Below are 23,338 nucleotides of genomic sequence, written 5' to 3'. Positions count from 1 at the left end.
AAAAGCTTTATTTAATACTAAGCTAGTCATATAAATATCCTTATAAATAGAGTAAATATTATATTTTAGCAAGCGGTCACACTAATATGCATAACAAATAGCCACACTGACTTATACATACATATATTCAAACTTACTTGTAAGCACAATGTTATTTGTCTCCCTTACTTTCGCATAAAGATCATGCTAACGAACACTATGTGTATCCCGTTCGCGCGATCACCAAATGTCACCAATACATGTACAAATAAGGCTAGGATAGAATAAGATAAAGGAATAAAGAGCATTCCATTTTTGAACACAGAAGTAAACAGACAGAAAGAGAAGTAAGGGAAAAAATACGTTCATTATATTAGTTTAAAGTTAAAGTTATTATTCCCCATCAAGGTATTCAAAATTCGCATATAACCAAATTATTTCGACTGTTTTCAGTTTTTGAATAATATATCCTGCTGTGTGTTGTGTAAACAATAGAAAATCTCAATTTTCAACACAACGCACAGATATGGACATTACGCGCCTGTCTCGGTGTTTGTCGCCATTTTGTGTAAACGCGAACTAAATATTTAACAAGCTATTAAACCAACGTCAACAGCATCGAAATGAATAAATAATGCGCCTGAATCGCTGGCAATTGCCGGTGACCATGAATGCCATGAATGACCATGTGACCATGTGGACAATACGCTGGGAACACATTTTGCAGATCCAGCAGTAAAACTAAGGTGGCTTAGAGCTGGTAAATTGTTGATTTGATTTTGTTTTGGGATGGATTCGATAGCTAATAGTCACTTAATAACTTTATTTCTTTTAGGACTTAAAAAAAATATTTCTAACGAAGATTTTTCATTGGAAAAAATAGTATTTAGTATTCAAACTTCGCTTAATCTAATAACGATAGTGCCATCGATTGTCTACCAATTTTATTTTCCTTTTCACCACCATGGATTTTCCATTCAGATACCGTTAGCTTTTTTTTTTTTGAATTTCACCGGTTGCCTGGGCAGGATGATAATGACAGCGAACACGAGCAGAAGGAGTTGGCTTAGGAGCCATGAACATGACCATTTGAGGTTGGGGCGATTGTCAATGGTTGTTGTCAATTACGTTAACAAAACACGGTCGCCGGGCGCCCCTGTATGAATGGATGTTTGGAGAGCTGGGAAAACCAAAACTGGAGCAGGAGTTTCTACTTGGTCTCCCCAAAAAGGTCCAAAAATTTGTACGTCACCACCAGAAAGAGAGAGAGAGAAAGAGAAAACAGCGGGCGACGGACCGGAACCGAAAGTCCAGTCCAGAGCTCAAAGACATGGCCAAAACCAAATGTAAAGCAGCCGCCAAAACAAAGGGAAGCCCTGGCCAAAATGGAGTTGCAGTCCATGTGCGCTCATGTCAGGCGTTTAATTGGCATTGCCATTTGGTATGTGTTATTAACGATTTGTGGCGTGCAAAGGCATTTGTCAATGTGTCAGAAAAATGAACTTCGCAGAAGGGAATTTTCAGATGTGGGAGCAAAGCAAACTTGGCTTACATACATGTCATTAATAACTGTTAAGAGCTGGAAAAATATGTTTACTAAATAATCATAAGAGTATGTTAAAACAAGATTAATGCTTTTAATGATTAATAATTAACTTAAACAGTATCAATAATCAGCTTAAAACATAACAAGAATCTTTAAAATTGGCATTTGCCAGGTTAGGTTTTTCTTAACACCTTTTTTTTCTTTTTAATGTCGTATTTCAAAAATTATATTCCTTATAAGATAAATTAGATTTAACAAATTTTTACCTCTATATTTTTTCCAAGTGCTTGATGCCGCCTTTAACCCACAGAATCATTGGGTGGCTGAGTTTTCGGCGGCGTCAGCATAAAGTGAACTCGAAAGTGACCTTTTTAATTAAAAGCCAAAGTTGGGGGACTCTTGCAACAGTTCGTGCCGCATTCGCATGCTCGAAATTGCAACAGCGAAAATTACATGGACCCCCGGTCCAAAGGATTAAAGGGGGAGGTGTTGGGCGACCAAAAGGGAATTGTTATCTAATGTCTGGAGGCGAAGGGTCAAAAACTGTGCAACAGTCACGCAGAGCAGTCGTTCGACTGGCGAGAGGGAAAAGTGTTAATAAATTTTTCGACCAAAAAGACTGGGGCAGCCATTGGCTGGCTGGCTGGCTGTGTTGGCCAAATTAAGTCAACTTCAACGTGGCAGCGGCTCCTCAACGTGGCCCCCTCGATTCGCAAATAAATTTGTTTAATTCCCACTCGACGTGAAACAAGGAACCGGGAAACTGGTAAATGGGAACTGCGGACTGGGAACTGGAAACTGGAAACAAGGCAGCGCGAAATATTTTATAATACCAGGCGTCCGACGGAGGCGTGAATTCGTAGCACTCACACCGGGTAGCCAACTAACTTGGCCAGAATGAGAGCGGCACCCCCCGAGGGAAATCGTGTCCGGGATAGCTCAGGCTGACTAATTAGACGCGTCATTGTTGCCGATTGGCTTTTGCATTTTCGGACTTTTCCAATTGCCCTGGCTAATGAGTGGCCACAATCAGCGGGATGGTAGCACAGGGGGCGAAGCAACCCCAGTGGCAACTAATTGGCATTTGAGCAGGCCTGCAGGTAAGTGCACTTTTAAGGCTGCTCGCAGATTAGCCAACGGCTGACGTTTTGCACTCTGTTTATGCAAATTGCAAGTAGTTGTGGTGGTGCCTTCCATGGGAAGCCGTCTCAACAGGGGACACTTGAAGGCAGAGTCAGCTCCCAGGGGAGACTCATTTTGGGAAATAAAAAAAAGGCTATATAAAGCATCTCTTTTCGTGAACTTTCTCAAAGTCTTGGTTATGGTTTTCTTATGCAGTTTTTCTTTCCTAGTTTCAGTCTTTCGATCTCTTAACTATTAATCTAATATACTCGTAGCTTAAGCTCAATTTAAGGTACTTCAGAGGGTGTAAAGGATTGCCTCAAAGACTTATCCTTATTCCTGTTTACCCTTTCATTGTTTCCCTTTCCTTTTCCCAAGTTGACAATCAACTCTTTCGTCGTCATGCCTCTGGTTAATTACGAATCCATTGGGCCGAAATCCTTTTTCATTATGCCAGCCTATAAATAATGTGAGGTTCCGGGACGAGTGTCCATGTGCTCCATGTGCTGCCCATTTGTATTTAACATATCATTCATATAATATCAATTAGTTGCATATGTGTGCCGCCAATCGTTGGATGTCCTGGCCTTGTTGTGTCCTTTGGACCCGCCTGAAAATTATTGGCTGCCGTCCTGGCTGTACGCTGTCCGTTTGGCTTCCTTCTTTCTTTTTTTTGTCAACTTTCTTTTTGTTTTATTTTTTTTTCTTTTTTGATTCCTTTATTTTCGGGGCCGAGTGAATAGCAAACGGAAAACGGATGAAAGCTTCAGTCGATTGGCATGCGTCCGTTTTTGTTGGCCCGTTGATGAGCGGGGAACGGGGTGATCAGGCGGTGGGGCAAGGACACTGACAAGAAGACAAGGCGGATGGGGACATGGGGGGGACAGGGGACCTGGACATGGACATCGACGTGGACATGGGCGATGACAACATCAGTGTCAGCACACAGCAAACGCTCAGCTCTTCCATTTTATTCTCTTCTCTGGCTCATTTTGTGCTGCTCGAACACAAAAAGCTCATTTTATGCCAATTTTTGGGTCCCTCTGAATGAAATTTAACGAGCAACGAGATGTGTGTGTGTGTGTGTGTGTGTGTCAGTGTTTGTGAGCCGGATAAACATTAACGTCTCATTTTTGGCCAAAAGCTTGGACAAAGAGTTATTGGATAAATATTGGAGAAAAAGTCTTACACGGCTTGCTTGGCTAAGAAATCTGCTGAACTTTAAGGAAGTCCGGAAGCTATTTTTATCTTGATTAGCAATATAATTTATGGCCAAAACATTGATAAAAAATAACCCTTCTCATATCTAAAAAATATAAGTTAGCAATACATATCAATTGAATCTTAAATTTGGTCTTCAAACCTAAGCTTCTATGTAAAGACTCTTACTTAATAGGACTGGCTATCTCCCCCCTTCAATCATCAAATCAATGCACTCCCTTCCTGATTATGCACAAGACAATTTCCCCGTGGAAACAACTAGGATGCCATCTAATTATGCATGCCATCAGCGTGCCAGCTGCTTGGCCCGCTCCCGCTTCGAGTTTTTTTTTTTTCGGGGAAGGGGGGATTGTTAGTTTTTTGGCTTAACCTTTTGCCAATTTTAAATTGGCTTGGCTGGGGAGTAGTCTGGGGTTACGGGAAGTCTGAGCCTGGCCAAGTTCAAATATGCACAAACATTTGTTCAAAGGCTAAAGATTTATCTCGCCTGTTGTACGCTAGACACCCTGTGGTGGCCCCGCCTCCAAACTCCTGTCTGCTTCCGTTTCGTGCTCAGGTTTTTCTATGTTTTTTGTGTTTTATTTTGGCGGAGGAGTCACTTTTTTGGGCATTCATACGAGCGCCGAGCGATACAAATCGGTGAATTTCAAGTGCAAAACTTGAATATGCAATTGCAGTTTTGCACGTTCTGCGGTGTAGTCTTTGGTTGTACAGTAGGGACAGCTAAATGATGGACTGATGAGATTTTTGTTAATATTTAATGTCTATCTTATGAGTCTATCTGTTGAGTAAATTGCAACTTTAGGGATTGATAAATCCTAAGTTTTCTTTACAAAAAATCCTAAAATATTTCCGATTTATTTTCTAAGATATTTTCAATGACATTCAGTTCTAAAGCTGCCCCTATTCCACATTGCATTCTCCTTTGCTAGATCAAAAATACTTTTTGGGGATTTAAGTGGCTCCTTTCCCTCGCAGCTGGCAAATTTGCATATTCACGCTGCGGATTGAAATCAGAAACAGTGGGTGCCGAGCCAAAACTCGTTGCAGTGACACCGCGGAGGCCAGGATGGAATGAAAGGAGGAGGGTTCCCGTCCAAGTGGAATCGATGAATCGAGTGGGATCCCCGGATCCACAAATCGTTGAGGAGAAAATGCAAAATGTGCCTGCTGGGCAGATGGAAGAAGCTAAAAGCAAGGGAGAACCCGTCCAATGTGCTGTTTGCCTGGGCCAAAACAAATTCAAAAATGTTTGCTGAATTTCAATTGCTGACAAATTTGGCTCGAATGGCGGGTGGATGAATCAATGAATGAATGGTTGGGTGGGGATGTTGATAATATTATTAGTACCTCACCGGGTGAATGGCAAATTGTCCTTGAGGATATAAATGGAATTTGAAATTATTTTATCAACATTTTTGATTGCTTCCAGCTGAACAATTTGTATCGTGAGGATGCCATTCTGAATGGCCAGAATGGATGGCAGTCATTGAGTCTGTCTGATGATGGTGGTCGCTCATTGGCAGTCCAGGCATTCAGAGCCTTAATAATATGCACAAAAGTTATGAATTTCCACACAACAATAACAACAGCAATGGGATGGTTTTGAGGGGGCAGAGTTCTGGGTCCTAGCAATATGTTTCATGGTCTATGGAAATGATAAATTTCAAAATTGCCTTCTTCTACTTTCCCTACCTCTCGAAATGAGTTTCGAGCTGGCTGCTCCTATGCTAATTATTATTGCATGGATCCCGAGTGGGTGCCAGGATAATGGGAGGGAGCACTTGCGGCCAGGATTTTAATCTAAGCAGATAAGGAAATTGCTTAGAATTCTAAATGGACCAAGGGCCAAATGGAGCAGAAGTTATAGCCAAGGGCTGGATTGCCCTTCGCTCTTCTCTAGAGTCCTTCAGGTTCAGGTGTTAAGCTGCTGATGGATATTTAAATGGGTTGAGTTGGGTTCAATGTTGGGAGCAACGTTGCTGTGTTTATTGAAATAAAGTTGACAATTCGAGAGGAGCTGGCAGAGGGTATTCGAGGCGAAACGCGTGGCCGATGAGCCATTGATTTTGAAGAGGATTTCGGCGGAAATGACTGCTTGAAGCGGCAGGGGAGCTGGAGTAGGAGCTGAAGTCAATGAAGTGGCTCAGATTGTTGAGGTTCTGTTTCGGTTTAGCGCTTTTCAAGTTGCTTGTTGATAAACTTAATGGAGATGGTTGGGCCTTGATAAGTTTGAAATTGAAATGAGTTGTTGAATATTAAATGGGTTGGATAAAAATGCTTATGTCTTAGCTTACAAAGTGCAAAATTTAAGCAAAATTCTTGAAATTCCTACTTTTGATCACTTCATCGCAGGGCTTAAAATGATTGGCATTTTCAATCATTTGTTTTGGCCAACTGCAACATTGCAAGTGCACTCTCTCTTAAGCAAAAGCAACAAGCTAAAAACATTAAAATCCCATAATACTGATCAGATTAGGCACTCAAAAGATTTTTCAATATAAAAATCCCAACTTCACACCCCCAGCAGACTCAACCCCTCGACTCTTGGCCAAGTCAAGTACTCTTGTCTGGAATTAAAATTTAACAAGCAAACACAACAAAATAACCAAACATAATCTTCACAAAATCCCAAACCCATCGAAAGCATCATCACTCAGCCACACACTTCAGTTTTCTGAATGCGGTGTTGTGGTACCCAAAAACTGAGCCAAAAGTCGCTTGAATATGAAGTCTTTATTGATTTGCTGCACTGAAAATGCAATTTTCTGTTGGCATTAAAAGCCGTTTTGCCGTGGTAGTATGAAAGTGCAGGAGATGTCTGTGCGAAAAGCTTTTTATAGCTGGCATTAATTTTGATTTTCCATTTTCCAGCTTGCCTTTTTTGGCTAAATATTTAGCCCGTCACTTGAGCACTTTTGACATCATCAGTTTTCGATTTTTCGGTTTTTATCAAAGCTCCTGGACCTGGTTATATCCTGTCTACGGTATCTCTGTTATTTGGCAACTCCTCCGACTTCGTTGCCCTGCATATTTGTTTTTGGCCTAATGCAAGGCAAACAAGGCTCTAATTTAAATGGCTTTTCCTCTCCAGCTCCGGCACAGCTCTCTGCACTGCTTTCATCATCATCATCATCATCATCATTGTCAGTGTTATGACAGTTGAAGTTTTGACGTCGCCCGTGGGGCAGAATGGGTGTGTATTGAGAGAGGGGGGGCGGTGTGTTTTAGCAATTCATTGGCAAAAGACAAATACACATATGCAAATAGGCAGATGCCAACCACTCGAAAACTAATGTAGTATGCAGATATATAGATGCCCCCTCACCCCATCGAAACTCCACTTGAAAATGCCTGCAGTCGATTATAAATGGAGTGCCCACATATATATATATATATATATCTACGACTATATGAAGGGCCAACATAAATATTCAATTTAAATTATTACAAAATTGGCTTTCGCAAATTTCCATTATGCACTTATTTCATTTTCGGTGACGATGACTAAAAGCCCCCGCAACGTAGGCAGTTTTCAACTTTATCCTGTACAAATATGCCTGACTATATGTATTATATATATGTTATGTGAGGGACTCTCATCAATAAGCAATTTAATTTGTCAATCGTCTTTCTCTCTTGGCATACAATCAACAAAATCCATCAGCCAGCTCTCGCTCTTAACTTGTCCTTCATCGGTCGGCAATTAAACGGCACCAGAGGCATCTGGACAAGGACCGGGCTTGTAATTAAAGTAAACATGGTTACGCCCCATATACATACATACGCACTCGTATATGTATATCCACAGCCAACAACAGAATGGCATTGTCATAAAATTGCGCATATAAATTGCCTGTGCATGTATTTATGCTGATCGCATTAATAACGCGCATACGTCATGTGGTACAAGGACACTGAGTGAAATGGCCACATGGGAAAATCACTGACTGCCTTGTCACAGATCGGATTGGGATCGTAACTTAATTTGCATTTAGTTCAGAGCGGTATTCATTTGGGACTCTTAATGGCTTTTACAATAAGTTCTTAACCAATCAAGTCAATTGGCTATTACTCGATGTTGGCAAACGAACGAATTTCTGGAATAATTACCGAATGTTGAGCTCCACAGGGGTTTTTCGAACAAGAAATTATTGTAATCATATCTCTGTCTTATATAAAACTAAACATCTCACTTCTATAATGCATTTGATTCACATAATATTTTCCGTGAGAAGTAATCCTAAACCTTTCATACTCATAACAAGCCCCAATAGCCAAAGCTTCACCCAAAACGAACCGCTTTGCCTATAAACACCTGTAAATTTCACCGGCCAAGTTGGCAAACAAAGCTCAGGTCGAGAAGGTGGGTCAGAGGGAGAGATAGGATCAAGGATAACAGCAGGAGGTGGTGCTTGGGTGGCCAGCAGATTTCCATGCACTTGCAGGACATTTGATTTGTCACCCAAGGCGTGCAAATGATAATCGAAAAATCACTCAACTGTGCGTCTGTCGTCCACCTCCACATCCTGCCTTCCACCTTCTCCTCTTTCTCATACTGCTGCTTCTGCCTGGCCAATGTCTCCATATCTACGAGTATCTGTGCGTGGGTGTCCAAAGCTGATTTGTCTGGCCGCTTGACTGGCTTGCTCTTCCAACGTTTGGGCCGCCCGCCTGCATTTCCGCATCCGGTTTTTGCATTTGACACCAAGCACAGAGAGGAAAGGGGTAAACTGAGAGAAATGCGTTGTTTGAGCTAACACTTACTTTTAGTTAAGGCTGAATGCAAAGACCAATCTTTTGTAGGTCTATAAGAAGATTAAGACTTTTTGCATTAACGAAATTCTTTAATTTTCCTTCAGTTTCCATTTAAATATCATAATTTTCTCCCAGTGTACCCAGTGCTGGTCTGTAGCAACAAACACATGTGCAAACGCACATTGACACTAGGGAAAATCTGCGTCCTTCTGGTTTTTTGGGGAGCAAAAACTTAACTGCTCGACACTTGTTTTGTGGTGTGTAGCCATTGTCTCTGCCTTTTGGCCCCGTTCTCCACACCTCTCTCTGGACCCTTGGATGTGCATGTGTGCGACTTGTTACTGAGCCCCACCTAATGCCCATCTAGTCGCCTCCCTTACGACTTTCCTTAACCCCCTCAAAAATCTGAGCCCCAGCCGAAAGCTGTTGCAGCACATGGTGACATGTGAGAATGGAATGGAATTGGGATCCCTGTGTGCGGCCCATTTCAATTGGGCTCTTTGTGATTTGGTTGTTTTGGGTGGCCGGTGGCGGCTGGTGGCTTAGGAGTCTGAGGAATGGATGTGTCCGGTTATAAAGAGTGGGCCAAAAAATCGGGGATGCATAGTGCCCAAGGAATATTGTGAGGAAAATCGGATTTACCTAGAAAGAGGCTTTTACAGATGCGTTCTATGATCTCAGTTTTAGGTAGGCTGAGTGTTGGCAAATGGAAAAGCGAATCTAAAGATCTCTTACTAGACTTCTATTTTCCTTAAATTTTAAATTAAAATCGCAGATACTTTCGTACTCTTCTCATTTAGTAGTTAGTACTTAGTACTTAACTTTGTCCCACTGAAAATCTGGGCCAACGACTAACTGCCAGCAGAAACTTAGCTTAGCAAATTCCTTTCCATCATTTGCCACATAAGTGCAGGGGTGTACTCTTATATAGTAAACTCCTCGGGGCAGCTATCGGGTTCCTGTTGGATCTACCAACTTGCCAAAGATATATTCCTTGCGGGGACAGGGGAAAGAAGAATACAAGTTGCCTCCCCCACCCCACACTCAACTGCCATTCACAAATATCATAAATCCAGGGAGCAACTACTCAGTTGTTGTTGCCTTTGGGGGCAATGTGGCAACTACTGCACATAACCACGCCCTCTTGTCCCACGCCCACTTCGCTGACCCCGCCCAAGTAATCAAAAATTATGGCAGAGAGCAGAAATTTATGTGCCATTAACTCAAAGAGTCTTCCAGCCCCCATCCCCTCTGAAGTACCAGAGAGAGTCTAACCAAAACTTAGACGAAACCCAGAGGCGAGTTCATTACTTCAATATTTCAGTTCACACACACACTCTCACTTACAGGATGCGTCTGCCATTGTTTTTTATTCCCTTCATCTGTATAGAGAACAATGAATAGGGGGGAGCATTTTGTGATTAGGCGGGAACCTCGTTTAAATTAAAATAGCTACACGAGAGGACATCGTTTCTGGTATTTTTTGGTGGAATGGGTTGGGGCACAGGGGCCGGAGCTTTATTGGATTTTCAATTGTCACCAAGCTGGGCAAATATTTTCGGGTGCCGCTCTACCGCTCTGCCGAAAACCAAAAACCAAAAACCTAAAACCCCAAAAACCAAACCGAACCCGCCTAAGCCTTGTTGGAGGTGGCCACCCGATGAAGTGCCCCTCCTCCTGTCCCAAAAACCACAAGTGAATGACAGCAGAGGCGGTGTAGAGCTGTAGGTTTCCATAACACACTTTAAGAAATTTATATTTATTTTAAAAAACAATATGTTACTGAACAAGCTGTTGTCTTCTGTGGTCAAAAATTAACCGTTATTTATTTCTTTGTCCTCTTCTATCTTATCATACTTTGTACATGTATGTATTGGTGGCATTTGCTGATCGTGCGAAGAGGACACACATAGTTTTCGCTAGCATGATCTTGATGCAAAAGTAAGGGAGAGGAATACATTGTGCTTACAGCTAAGTTAATGTAACTGTTTGTTACACATGTTAGAGTGACCGCCTGCTACATATGTATACTATCTTGCTGTTGGTATTAAAATTTAATAAAAGTATACCATAAAAATTGTTAACCTATCAGTTATTGGAGAGATTAAAAGAAAATTCTTTTAGAGACATATTTTTTTCCCAGTGTAGACCCCATTGTGGGCCTGCATCCCGGTCGAGGACTGCGGTTTCTGCTAATGACGATTGCCGTTGTTGATGACTCGCCGGGTTCCTGTAGGGATGTAGTGACGAGAGGATCTGGGGACTAGGTCTAGGCTGTGTGGCCAGGGAAAAACCTTCATTGATATGTTGCCTACGTCCGCAGAGGGCGAAAAATTTCATTTGCCCCTCTTTGGCAAAAACACCCACATAGTTCAAGTGAAGTTATTTGGTTGCCGGGGAAATGCTAAATTAAAAGCAAATTATTTTGTTTAGTTTTGAGCCTGAATGAGGCCAGAATGTCCTGCCATCGTAGAAACCTGCCAGCCCTTATGTTAATTACTTCGGATCCCAAGCGATGGGAACTTTTGTTTGTTTGCGGGTTTGTTATCGCTTTTTCTCTAAGGTAAATAGTTTCATAGTTGTTTGGACTTGGCTTACCTTTGTGTTAGCTCGACTGGAGTTTGTATCTTTATTCACATACCAAATGTACACCTAATGTTGGCCCAGGCCAAAGTTGTTAATTAAAAGATGGTCAAAATGTGTATGTTTGTTTTTCAGGTGATGGCATCGAGTTCGGTCGGTCTGAAAGCTGAAGTAAATTGTGGTCATGTAATCTTTGTTATTAAAGTGGAAAATTTCATCAGGAATTAAATTTAACGGAAAGTGAAAGCTTGGTTAGGTTAGGTAAATATCTAATGTTATTTTACAATAAGGTAAACTTAAGGCTTTTAAACTGGGTCAGGAATGTAATAGGGAATGACTTATTCTTGTGGATTTTAAGGTGAAAGTTATTTAGGTTGGGCTAAGACTAAGACTAAGGACAAGGACTAGTTTGAAATCCACTTTAAATATTGAAATTTAGACAGAAGAACCTGCTTAGCAGGGTTATTCCTTGATTGATAAATTAACTAATAGTTTCAGTTATTGATATTAGTGTTAATCCAAGCCTTCCACTAATCCCAAAACAATTTTTCTGTTAACAAAATAGAACCACTGAGCCCTCATTAAAACTCTCCCCCATCTGAGGGCCAGGCAATAAAACAACCCCAGGACTTGTACAATCACTAACTTACCTCACCCAAACCAGTCTACAAAGGCAAACAAACGAAAACCCCGCATAGACCAGCATTTTGCACATGGCCAACATAAAGCTCCCTTCACAACATGGTCAATGTGGAGTCAACGAACTCGAGGCGCGATGCGTGAGGCCAAAAGGATAACCAATTATGCGTCGTCTGGCACATTACAGGACCCCCTAATCCCGAACACCCCGTATCCTGGTCATGAGGAAAACTCATTAAAACTGCATGAATATAATTTTCGTTTGATTTATAAGCGTTCATCTGCGGCCCTTGGAGATCTGCAGTAAAGTTCTTTGGCATATGGTTCTGTGTGTTTTTCACAGGGGGCGTACTTTATGGGGGGTTGCCATCTTATATATGGAGACAACTTCCTAACAAACCGCATCGATGGCAATTTTCCTACATTATTCGCCCATTCAGAACAGAGTCTAAAGGAGGGATGAGGAGACAGCAGGAGAAATCAATTCCATTAGGATTATGAATGCAAACGTCAGGAAGCTGTGAGCCATAAACGCGCTTGTGTGCAAACATTTAAGAACTCGCCGGGGTTATGGGGTTCTTAGGGCGTTAAGCAATAAGCATAATGCAAGCCAAAAACCATCCCCGCGTCAAGACAATAATAAACATAATGGTCCGCGCAGAATTGCGTTAAAGCGTCCAAAAGAAAATGTTGGCATCTGAAGAAGGGAAATGAAAGTTTACGTGGTCATCGTAGCTCATCCAAGCTCACATCCTTCTCCTGCTCCAACCCTGATAATTTCCCTGCAAATCCTTGACGTCCTTTGTCATATTTTACGCTCAAACTTCGGCATAGTCTGCTTCATTACAGCTTACATTGATAATTATGCAATGGCTTTGGGGTGGGTGAGGAGGGAGGGTGAACATTCTCCCCATCTCAAGGGTGGTGGTTAGATGCAGCTGAGTCTCTGACAAAATGACAGCCAAATCCTGGGCGCGTGTCGGCATTTGGGCATTGTGCAAGCATTTCCGGTCTGAGGAGTCCTGGATTCTTTGCCCTCAGGAAAAACTCAAACTACCCCCCTCTAAGAAGCTGTTGCATTTAATGGTCTTAGATGGCTAAGAGAGAGAGAGAGAGAGTGTGGGGGTGAGTGCTTGGGACCACTTCTTGCTTTTTTGAGTAATGGCCACTGTGGCTGACAACAGATGCGGATTTGCGGAATGAAATGCATATGGGCACCGCTTGCGGGTGAACAGATGAAAATTTACATAAAACTTCGTTCAGTCAACGGTGAAGGTTGTTGTCCCCTCATTTTTCATGCCTTTTCCGCGGCGGCTCTCGACTTGGATTTCCTATTTCGGTTGGGGAACACCCAAGAAAGTGGCGGATGATTCACCTAAAAAGATTGCCGAGTTTTTGTCTAAATAAATTTGTGTTTTGAGTTTCATTTTTTCAGAAGCGAATTTTAAATATAAAAATACTCTTTTTACTATTTCCATTTTTTTTCTTTTCATATTTAACATTGACACATTCTATATTATAAATTATATACAGATTAACACCTTTTTCGAGTGCCTTCTCTTCAATTTTCATTTCATTTAATCAAAAGCATTTTAACCCATTGCTTTCAATTCGTAAAACCCACCAAAACACTTTGAAGTCTTCTTAAAAATCCTAGTATTCTCTTTCAAACGAGTGTCAACATATTTTTTGGGGTCGAACCCCTAGCTTTTCCCGGCCAGGTATAAACATCCCCTCAGCCATTGCTTTATAAGCTTCAAGTTCGTTTTTGATATATGAAGCGACAAGTGGCGGGCAAGTAAATATGATGCCAGTGCATTACCCACCGCCCTGGCCATGGACCATCAGCATTTTTGGGATCATTTACATAAACCCATAAAGTTTAACTCGCATTAGTTGAAAGCAGCAGCAGCCAAGTGCTGGATGGCATCCGAAAAGGATGCCGTGGGTTAAGTTGCCCGTGGCAAATGCAATTCGCTGTAACCCCGCCAATGAGGCCAATAAACAAATACACTTGCCTTTGCCACCAAAGTCCCAGCCATCCAGGCATCCGCCCAACAACAATAACAACAAAAAACACCGGCAAAACAATAAACAAACCAAGAACGTCGAGCTTTACTTATCACGTTGGAAAAATAAGGGGAGAGTGGGGGGGATTTTCCCCTATACCAAATGCCCCACCTGGTGTCGTTTACTCACTCACTCCCCAGTGCCAGGTGTCAGTGAGACGTCGGTTGTTATTTTAAAAAATTTAAACACCCATGAAATAAAATATCCCGCCCAGACGGGCGTCACTTCAAGTATTGAATGTAATAGGAAAATGTTTTTCCACGGCAGACGTTCGGGGATTTCGACTGGGGGTTTCCAAGTCCCTGGTGTTCTCGAAAATTGGATCAAGGTCTGAGAGCAGGGCAGGGCACGCGCTTGAAATAAAAAAAGGTGTGGTCCAAAGAGTTATCACTCCAACCCCAGTTCCTCAATCCTGTCCAGACATTGGCATCATATGTGGTACACTCAGCACAGTTCACTTAACAAATGCACTGCTATAGTGCTCGTTCACGAACCGATCTATATATATTTCAAGTGATTTTTAGTTAGGGGTTGTCAGCAGCTGATAGTTGCCCACAGTGAGTTCAAGGACTCAATGAACTGACACATAAATAGATGTATAATGAGTTGGAAGAGGTCGAGGGGCCACTGAAAGAGGAAAAATTCTGAGAGAGGTGTATGAAAGGGCGAAAAGGTGTTTTTAAATGGCTCCATTTTAGAGGGAAATATGGGAAAAATGTAAGAAAAGAGCTGTAAGTAAGGAAAAGTAGTTCTCTAAATGAAAGGGGTGATGAAAATGTATCAGTAAGCAAGCATAATTTATAGTATAAAACAGAAAAATATATTCTAACTTAGCTTTTGTAACTTAAAGATACTTTAAATTTATCTTCTTTTTTGCCTAAGGCTTATAGTATATCAACTACCTGTCTGTCTTAGATAAGAAGTCTGCATAATTAGTCCACCAAAAACTCCCACTCCAATTACCAAAAGGACACTATTCCGCCGAAAGAAAAGTCCTTCTTGGCTGCTTTTCTCTGATCAATTAGCTTTGATATTTTCGTGACATATTAATCGCTTGGGATTCGGCTAGGACTAGCAAAGTGACGACAGGAAAAGTCGCTAGAGAAAGAAAAAAAAAATACTGCAAGACTGACGAGAGGGAGAGCGGAGAGAATTAGTGTCTTCCAAGAGCAGCTGCTTTGGCCGGTCTTCGATTTTCTTGGCTTATAGAGAAGCGGCATTAACACATGTTGACATAGTAAACAGGATTTTGATGCTAATGCTGCCCGGCTACGTCCTTCGACGTACTTCCTCCCTTCGATGACCCTCGGGCCAACTGCAGCAGTAACAAATTGGCAGATTAAGTGTTGACATTTTTTTTTTTTTTTTTTTTGGTTAAATTAATGGAACTGAAATGACCCAAGGGCGATGACGCTCGGCCAGTCATGGTCCTCTCTAAATACCCCATCTCTTTTCCTTCAGCGACCGCTTTGTGCTATTTACCGCATAATTTTCCACGTTAAGCGAGAAATTTTCCATTGCAGTTTTCACTTAACGTACAACTGCACACATAATTTGATTAAAAAGCTTCTCCCACTTTCCTCATGTGTTTTTCACAATTTTTCCAGCATATTTTGCTTTGTACCCATGTGCAGAGCCAGACCAACCGAGCATAACTCATTCGCCTGCATTTCATTTGTAAAAAAAAAAGAAATTAAATACACTTCCATACATACCTCCGCGCCATATAAATATTTCAAAAGCGAGGAAAAATTAAATAGAATTTAGTGGGTTTATTATGAAAGCATCCAACAAACACGCAAACAGCTAAAAAAAAATAAAGGGAAAAGAAATTATTTGTGGATTGCCTTCGCGCTGCAACTGGTAAAAAATGAGTCTAACAAAGAGGCCATTCAAAAAATTAAAGTTGATAAAGACCTAGGGGCTTGCCATTAATTAAGGGGCGGACCTTTGATGAGGTAACTAAATAGGAATAGGGGTGTAAAGATAAAAGGGTATAGAAAATATATTTGAAAATAAACAACTAGTTTTTTATGATAAATAATTTAGCAAATTGCTTTAAAGATCTTGTTTTTATTTACTTTAAAAACCTTTACCAACAAAATACTTTCTGCCATTTCAGATTTTCAGATTTTCGTTCCATAACTCTGCCAAAGCAAAATCAAGTCTTTGAAGACATTAACCCAAATCGAATTTAAGACAATAAAGAGACAAAAAATACCGCAAGTTGCCTCATATTGTTGCTCTACATTTTTCAGGGAAACCTTCTGCTGTTCCTCCAGCACATCAATCACTACCCTCGGGGATCATCTTCCAAAGACTGTCCAAAAGGATATTTCCCTGGTTTGTTATTCAAATGAAAGAGACTTCAGCGAATCTGAGAGATGGAGAGTAAGAGAGATGACTCACTCTTCAAGGACTTTTCTCAAACATTTTCCCACTTTATGCAATGAAGCGGGGCAAGACAGAGAGTGAAAAACAAAACAACATGTCAAAAATAAATGTACAAAAGACATTTCTGGTATATTTTTCAAATGAAATATTAGTTTACTTTTAGCGACGCCAGCGTGGAGCAGTCAAAGCGCTGACAGTTGTTGGCTTGGCAAAGCGAGAAAGCCAGGAAAAGTGGGTGGAAAAAAGAACTGAAGAAGCAGAGTGGCTGGAGAAGAGGTATTTGTCATTTTCTTTAAGGATTTCTGCAAAGCAAAGCAGAAAGCAAACAGATGTTGGACGTGGGGGGGCGGGTTGAAGGAAGTCACGTTTTCTCGAGTCCAAAAGTCGCCTCCTGGTAATGGCTTTCGATGGAAGGAGAGGCGGAGGAGTTCCAAGGGGGAAAGGGATATGAAGATGATGCCACTTGTGTTCAAGTGCCGCAATAAACAAATTTAACGGAACCGAAAGAGGCGGGTGCCAACGGCCTCCAGGCTGGCCCCGTTAGGCGCCTGGCTACGTGATGAAGGTGAAACACGTAATATTATTACGTATCAGATTGGAAAGATCGACTTTATGATGCTCTAAGAGGTAAGATTTGTTATGTGTGATAAATAGTTAATATATATATACATATACATACATACATATACAGACTTATAAGCTAAACAAAATTCTATAAAGTTTTTATAGTGTAAAAAAATATGATTAAAAAATTTAAAAAGTAAGAGTTTTTAGAAATTGAAACTTTTACCTACTCTAACAAGCGTAAACATATTTTAAAATGTTTTATAGAATTCTTTAAGTATTTAAATTGGTTATGTACGTAAATGTTTTAACACATTTCATGTGAAGGCTTTTCGATGGCTGCGCCGTTCTCTTCTGTGGTGAAAAATTAACTGTTGTTTATTCCTTTATCCTATTTTAGCTTAGCCTACTTTGTATATGTGTTGGTGGCCTTTGCTGATCGTGCGAATAGGACACACATAGTGTGCGCTAGCATGATCTTTAAGCAAAAGTAAGGGAGAGGAATACATTGCACTGACAACTAAGTTTGCATAGATAAGTTAGTGTGAGTTTGTTTGTTACACACACAAGTGTGACCCGCTGCTACACATGGAAAGAGTTTTTTAAAAGAGTTGTTATTCCATTTATTTTTACAAATAAACTCCTTCAATTTCTTTTTACAAGTATTCAAAACTCATTTGACATTTTCCAAGAATAATTAAGTTGTTAAGCCACATGAAAGTAAATTTCCCTTAACCCTACTACGGTATGCTAAATATTTTTTCATAATTTTGTTCGTTCCGTCAGAGGTATCGACCCCTGCACCCCTTTGGCACCCTTTTTTACGTAATTCCCTTAGAGTTAGGGGCTTGCGTGGCCAAGAAATTAAGTAATTTTCTACACATAGTGAAGATTTTTATCGAAAGGGTTGCACACCCGATAAACCACGCCCCATTCACCCGCCCCCCATATAGCTAGCCCTGGCTGACATATGTCAACCGCTGGTCGAAGGCGTCGTTGCCGGAGCGTGTCAAGCGCTTAGATGCCGAGCTGTTGATAGCCGATGACCGCGTTTTAAATACCAGCACGTACCACTTCGCCCACACTGGGGCACCGCAACCCCTGACCCCTAACCCATTGCCTATTGCCCACTACCCATACTCCCTCGTTGACATCAATAAATATTCGCGGACAAAAAGCGGCTCAGTGCCCGCTGCCTCTGCCGTACCTCCCTCCCTCCCACACCCCTTTGCAACCCTACATCATAATGCTGAAAAGCCATAAACGGCGTAATAAAATTCTGCACTGCCATATGTTCCCCAGCGGGCATTATTTTATTGAACGGAACGGGTCGTCGGTTCCACGATGTAGAGTGGGTGGATATGGCCTGGATCCGGAGGAGGTTGGTCCGTTTGGTGGACGCAATTTGTATCGAAGCCTATAAAAAATGTTATAAGAGTCTGGAGATACCACCACAACAGGAACCCATAAACTAAAGACTTTGGAAATAAATTCAACATATTGTGGCATTTATCATATCAAAATAAAAATTTAATTTTTTTTAAATTGGTAAATAAAAATGGGAATAAACGGAGGCGAGGAAAAAGAGTTTTTGAGGAAATATTTTTATTTTATTCCGTGTTTGTCTTCTCTTTTGTGAAGGAAATTGTTATTTATTAGTCTGATTAACATATTTTAAAAAGTAATTATTTTAAATTTTTTTAAATAACTCACTTATGGGATAAGTCAAGATTGAAACATTTTATAAAATAAGTTATAGATTTGATTTGACTTTCCCAGTGAACTTCCTCTCTTTTGGTTTTCTATCATTAAAAGCTTAACGTTCATTAAAATTTGCAATGCAATTTATCGCCTCCTCCCCTGGACTTCCACCCACTCTCCCAGCCCTTGAGGACTTTACGTCAAATTAGTTCCAGCTTCAAATGGCAAAACTTCAAAGAGCTGCTTGGCCAAGTTGAAGGGAATGGGGACGAGGACTTGGAATGGAAATGGTCAGGCGGGATCTGGGTTTTGGTCACTGCTAGCATCCTCCCCTTTATATTCCACATTTTCATTCACCTGCTCTGTGTGTGTGTTTTTTTTGTTTTTAGCCATCGTGTTTTGAAAGCATTTTATATGCCTGCCCCCCCCTTTCCGTGAATGCGCCTATAAATACCCAACTAAGCGACCTCTCTCTTTCTATTATCCCCTCTCTAGTTTTCCAGCCCCACAAGGCCGAACCGCAGTGCAGAGGATGGAGGAAAAATGCATTCACAGACCAAATAAAAACCTAATTAAATTAAAAGCAAATTTCCCAGCGAAAGTAAAGCGCATAAAATTGGAATGGAGATATAAAAAACATGATGTTTTTATTTTAGAATGCTGATGTATCTAAAAATAAATTCACTTCCATTGAGGTTGGAAACTGTAATTGGTTAGATCAGATATTAGGTTTTATCTTTTGGCCAAATAAAAATAAAACTTCAGAAAGAACTAGGGGAAAAGGTATACCAAATTAAACAAGTTAATAATTTGAAATTATAATAAAATTTATCCAAAAATCAAAATCTTTTGAATTATCACTTAAAACATATTTAAAAAAATAAATATTTTAACTTAATGGCCAAAGGCTCTTAAATCAAACTGATAAACTGGTTATAACTCTTTTCCATTTAATGTTTTATTACATAAAATCGAAATATAAGTCAATTTTTCCGACTCTTCAGTCACTTTCATTAAAGAATTTAACGTATGCAAATGATGGGTCTTTTATGGACATCAATATCTTATTATGCCATCGCGTTTTTATATACGAGTATATATGGTACACAAATTATGTATTAAATGAAAGCCAATATCTGCAGGTTATGCTCAGTATATATATATATATATATAGATATATATATATCCGACATGCACTTTAAATCATGTCACTCCAATACAAAGGGTAAATTACTGGAGAACCTTCGATAATTAAATAATTTTAATGCCATAATGACGACAATGACGATAACACAACAGTGGCAGCAGGACGAACTCAGTGTCCTGGGGGCGTAGTGGAGCAATGGGCGTGGTCCTTTAGCTGGCCTAGACTATTAATTTGACCAATGGCTTAATTGATAATCTTTGACTATTATTTAAATGCGAACACATCGAGGAATGGAAGGCTACGATTCGATTCAATTTGTTGGGCTAACGATTTCGATTTTGTATGGGTAACCTACAGAGGGTTGGATATATATGTTATATATATGTTATATATATGCGTGTGACTGACCAAAATCCCTCCATTGGGGGTGTATCTAATGAATACACATTGGGGCCTTTGCGTGTTTGCTATAAGAATTTAATTTGTGGCCAAACAAAGCTTCGAATTCTGAGAGTTTTTCTTCTTCAACTTGCAGGCGTTTCCCTGGCTTATAACAATTTAGTTTGGTTAAAAGTTAGTTAAAGAGTTATTCTCCCTTCTCTTAGATATAACTGCTATAAATAAATCATGGCAAAAAACACCACGCATTTCCTGTCATCCAATCATCAGAAAACTTTGCTCTTTGGCTCAAGTTTGTCCCTTGACAATTTTAATTTTCCGCAAATATTTACATAACTAATTTTGCCGCTGTCTCCAATCCCGGGCCAACCCACCTGGCCTCGCTCGAAGTTGTCCGGCAATAAATCAAAACTCAGCTAATTACGCAACAAAGAGTCAGGAGTCCGCCAGCTGAATGCTAATTAAAAAGGCAACCAGGACTGAAGGACTTTGACATTAGCCAGGATATTTCAGACCTCCCAGCTCCCCTTAGGGAGCCCCCGCCCTTTTTCCCCCACAACATAGCCAAGTCTACTGAATGAGCCAATACACTGAATTTGGCCATTAACAATAATCCGAAATCCATAGAAATCGCTGGCCAATGAAACGCAATCGAATCGCAAATTTATGTGGCACCTATACAGGGAGCCCCGGCTTTTTGTCCTTCTGCTAGACGTAATTAATTCGATTATATTTCATTGATTTGAGCTGGATGGCTTGCCTGACTGGCTAGCTAGCTGGGCAAGAGCTGGGCTCATAGAAAATAAAATTTAATTGAAATGCCGTTCGCCTGCAACGTAAATCAACTTGGCCAACAAGGAGGTGGTGGTAGAGGCAAGGCGACGACAGCTCAGCTATAATGGTAAACAAAAAATCAACGTGACAGGAAAGAAAATTAGCAAAAGTTCGTTCATTCGTTCGGCGTTTTGTGTCCTTGCCCTAAGCCGCTTTTTTTTTTTACATTCGGTGGGTTTTCCCCAATGGGGATGGTGTTGCTCCAGCATCACCAATTTTCTTGGTGGATCCCCTTTTTCCGGGGGTATAGCAATCGTCAGCTCTAGGAGGTTTCCCCAAGGGGCGCGCGAATTTGGGACAGCCGCAGTCAAAGACATGGCAACAGTAAGCTTACCAACTTTCAGCTTTTGTGCCCTGCTTTGCCCTGGACATTGATTAATAATGTTTTTTTTATATATATATTTTGCTATATATCCTGCATGGGATTTCTTCTTCTTCTTTATCGGGGCAATACGCACGACTGCCTGTTGTTATTGTTGCCGGGCCGTGATTATATTTTGGCGGCCTCGTTTTTAATGACATCGGGTGAAATATAAATTGTTTGTGCCAAAGTAGGCAGGAGTGGGGGCAGTTTTGGCTAAGAGAGTAACGAAAAGTTACAGTAAATGTGATTTTCTGTTCACTAAAACTAAATTGCATAATAGAAACTATAATAATAGTGCTAAAATACACCTTTATTGCTTCAATAAATTCAAGTTCCGCATTAAGAAACCAGCTTAGTTAGTTTCTAATTTCAAATCCAATAATGTTGCCTGCTAAATTTCCTGGTTTCCAATTTGTGTTTCCGCAATTAAGTTTCATTTATTTTGGCGTCAAACAAACGTAAATTATATCAGAAACCCATTTTAAGCAGATTTATTTTGAACGCCAAAGGGCCTTAGTTTCGGCCATTGTCTTCTTGGCCAATTATGGCCTGCGGTCGAGACATGGCTATTAATTATGAGCGTTTTGCAAATTAAAAGATGCGGCCTAGACATACGCACAAATGGACATACATACATACATATATCCCGTCTGATTTCATTATAATCAATGAGTGCATTATCCAAAGGCTGCCACAAATCCAAACTGCAAACCGAATCGCCTATGTCTGGCCGTGTGCAATGGCTAATTAATAGGCAAATTCCAAGAGCAAATTGTCCCAATAATTAGGCATGCACAAGTGCATCCTGCCGGCCATCCACATCACCCACCAACTCCATCATCCATAACCATGGAATTATCCCCCTCAGAAACAGCTGGGGGTTACTTGGCTTGTGACCAGCATCATCCACCTTCATTTGCATTAATTGCCGTTAAGTCGTTGCGCCTGACTAGCGGCTATTTAAGGGTTGGGTTTTGATGGGTTCACCTCCTCATATAAGGAGTTTTGGTTTTTAGGGGTAGGCGGTTCGAAAGTGGAGTTCCTGTTCGGGTTAACCACCCACCCACCAGATGGCTTGCACTTGCTGCATTTAGTGCAAATTTGTCGCTTTTGCTATCGATGTCCCTGACTATTAACAACATTTACCTCCACCACCCGCCCTTTCGGTTTGGTTTTGCTCTCGACCCCAACATGGGCATGGGTTATTAATGGGCCTTCGGGCGTTATTGGAAATATTAACAGACTTGTTTTTGGTTTTGGTCGTCGTCGTCGTCATCGTCGTCTAAGTGGGAAAGCATCTAACATACTCGGGGTGTGTGCTTATGCATGTGTGTCTGTGTGGTTGGTGTAGGCCTGGCCCTAGTTGCTTGTAATTGATATTAAACTGCTGTGAGTGGCAGCCTAATGGGGCCAAAAGGGTTCAACTGTAAGCCGCATTTACTGGCAAAGGGAATACGAATCGGAATTATGATGTCCAAAGTGCTATGCATACGTTAGCCATAAAGTCGAAGACATTGAACATGTGGAAGCTGGGATTGTGAGATGATTTTGACTTTATTACCGATGAAAGAGGCAAAGGTTTAGAGAAAGGCAAGAGATTATTAGGGAATATTGAGATCAGAATAGGCAGTTTACTTTTTCAGATTCCTGATTATTATTGGAAAACACAAAAGACTTCATTGATCAACTATCTAAGTAATGAAAAGGAAAGTACCAAGTTCAAAAATAACATTCTTAAATCATTTAACTTAGTCAAAGGCAACGAACATCATTCACAAATCCCTAGACCAGCTTTTTTTTGTCATAAAATATTTAAAAACAATGTGGGCAATTAGCGAGGCTATAACCTGGCCGCCACATCAATCAACGACCGATACAGGACGTGAACATGGGAATTAAAAGTTGTCTGTTGTTTATTAGGGCGCCCCTTTAAATTAGCGTTCTGCACTAAAACACTAAATTAAAACCCAATCAAGATGTGTGGGGTGGCAGCATAAAACAACTGTAAACTTTTCCC

General features: G+C 40.7%; 1 long non-coding RNA gene across 2 annotated transcripts; it reads left to right on the top strand.

Annotated features, from left to right (window-relative positions):
* Positions 1–290: 290 nt before the first annotated feature.
* On the top strand, positions 291–1,605 carry LOC108113850. Of its 2 annotated transcripts, none has more exons than XR_001772723.2 (3): positions 291–326; positions 433–739; positions 815–1,605. It is a non-coding gene; the product is annotated as an uncharacterized LOC108113850 (long non-coding RNA). The 2 variants fall into 2 exon arrangements; XR_001772724.2 differs by having other exon boundaries at positions 305–326; positions 388–739.
* The last annotated feature ends 21,733 nt before the right edge of the window (positions 1,606–23,338 follow it).

This window comes from Drosophila eugracilis, unplaced genomic scaffold, assembly GCF_018153835.1.
Source record: "Drosophila eugracilis isolate 14026-0451.02 unplaced genomic scaffold, ASM1815383v1 contig_2154, whole genome shotgun sequence".
In the NCBI taxonomy this organism is placed as follows: domain Eukaryota; kingdom Metazoa; phylum Arthropoda; class Insecta; order Diptera; family Drosophilidae; genus Drosophila; species Drosophila eugracilis.
The sequence above is the reverse complement of the archived record's forward strand: the minus strand, read 5'-3'. Positions and strand labels throughout refer to the sequence as shown.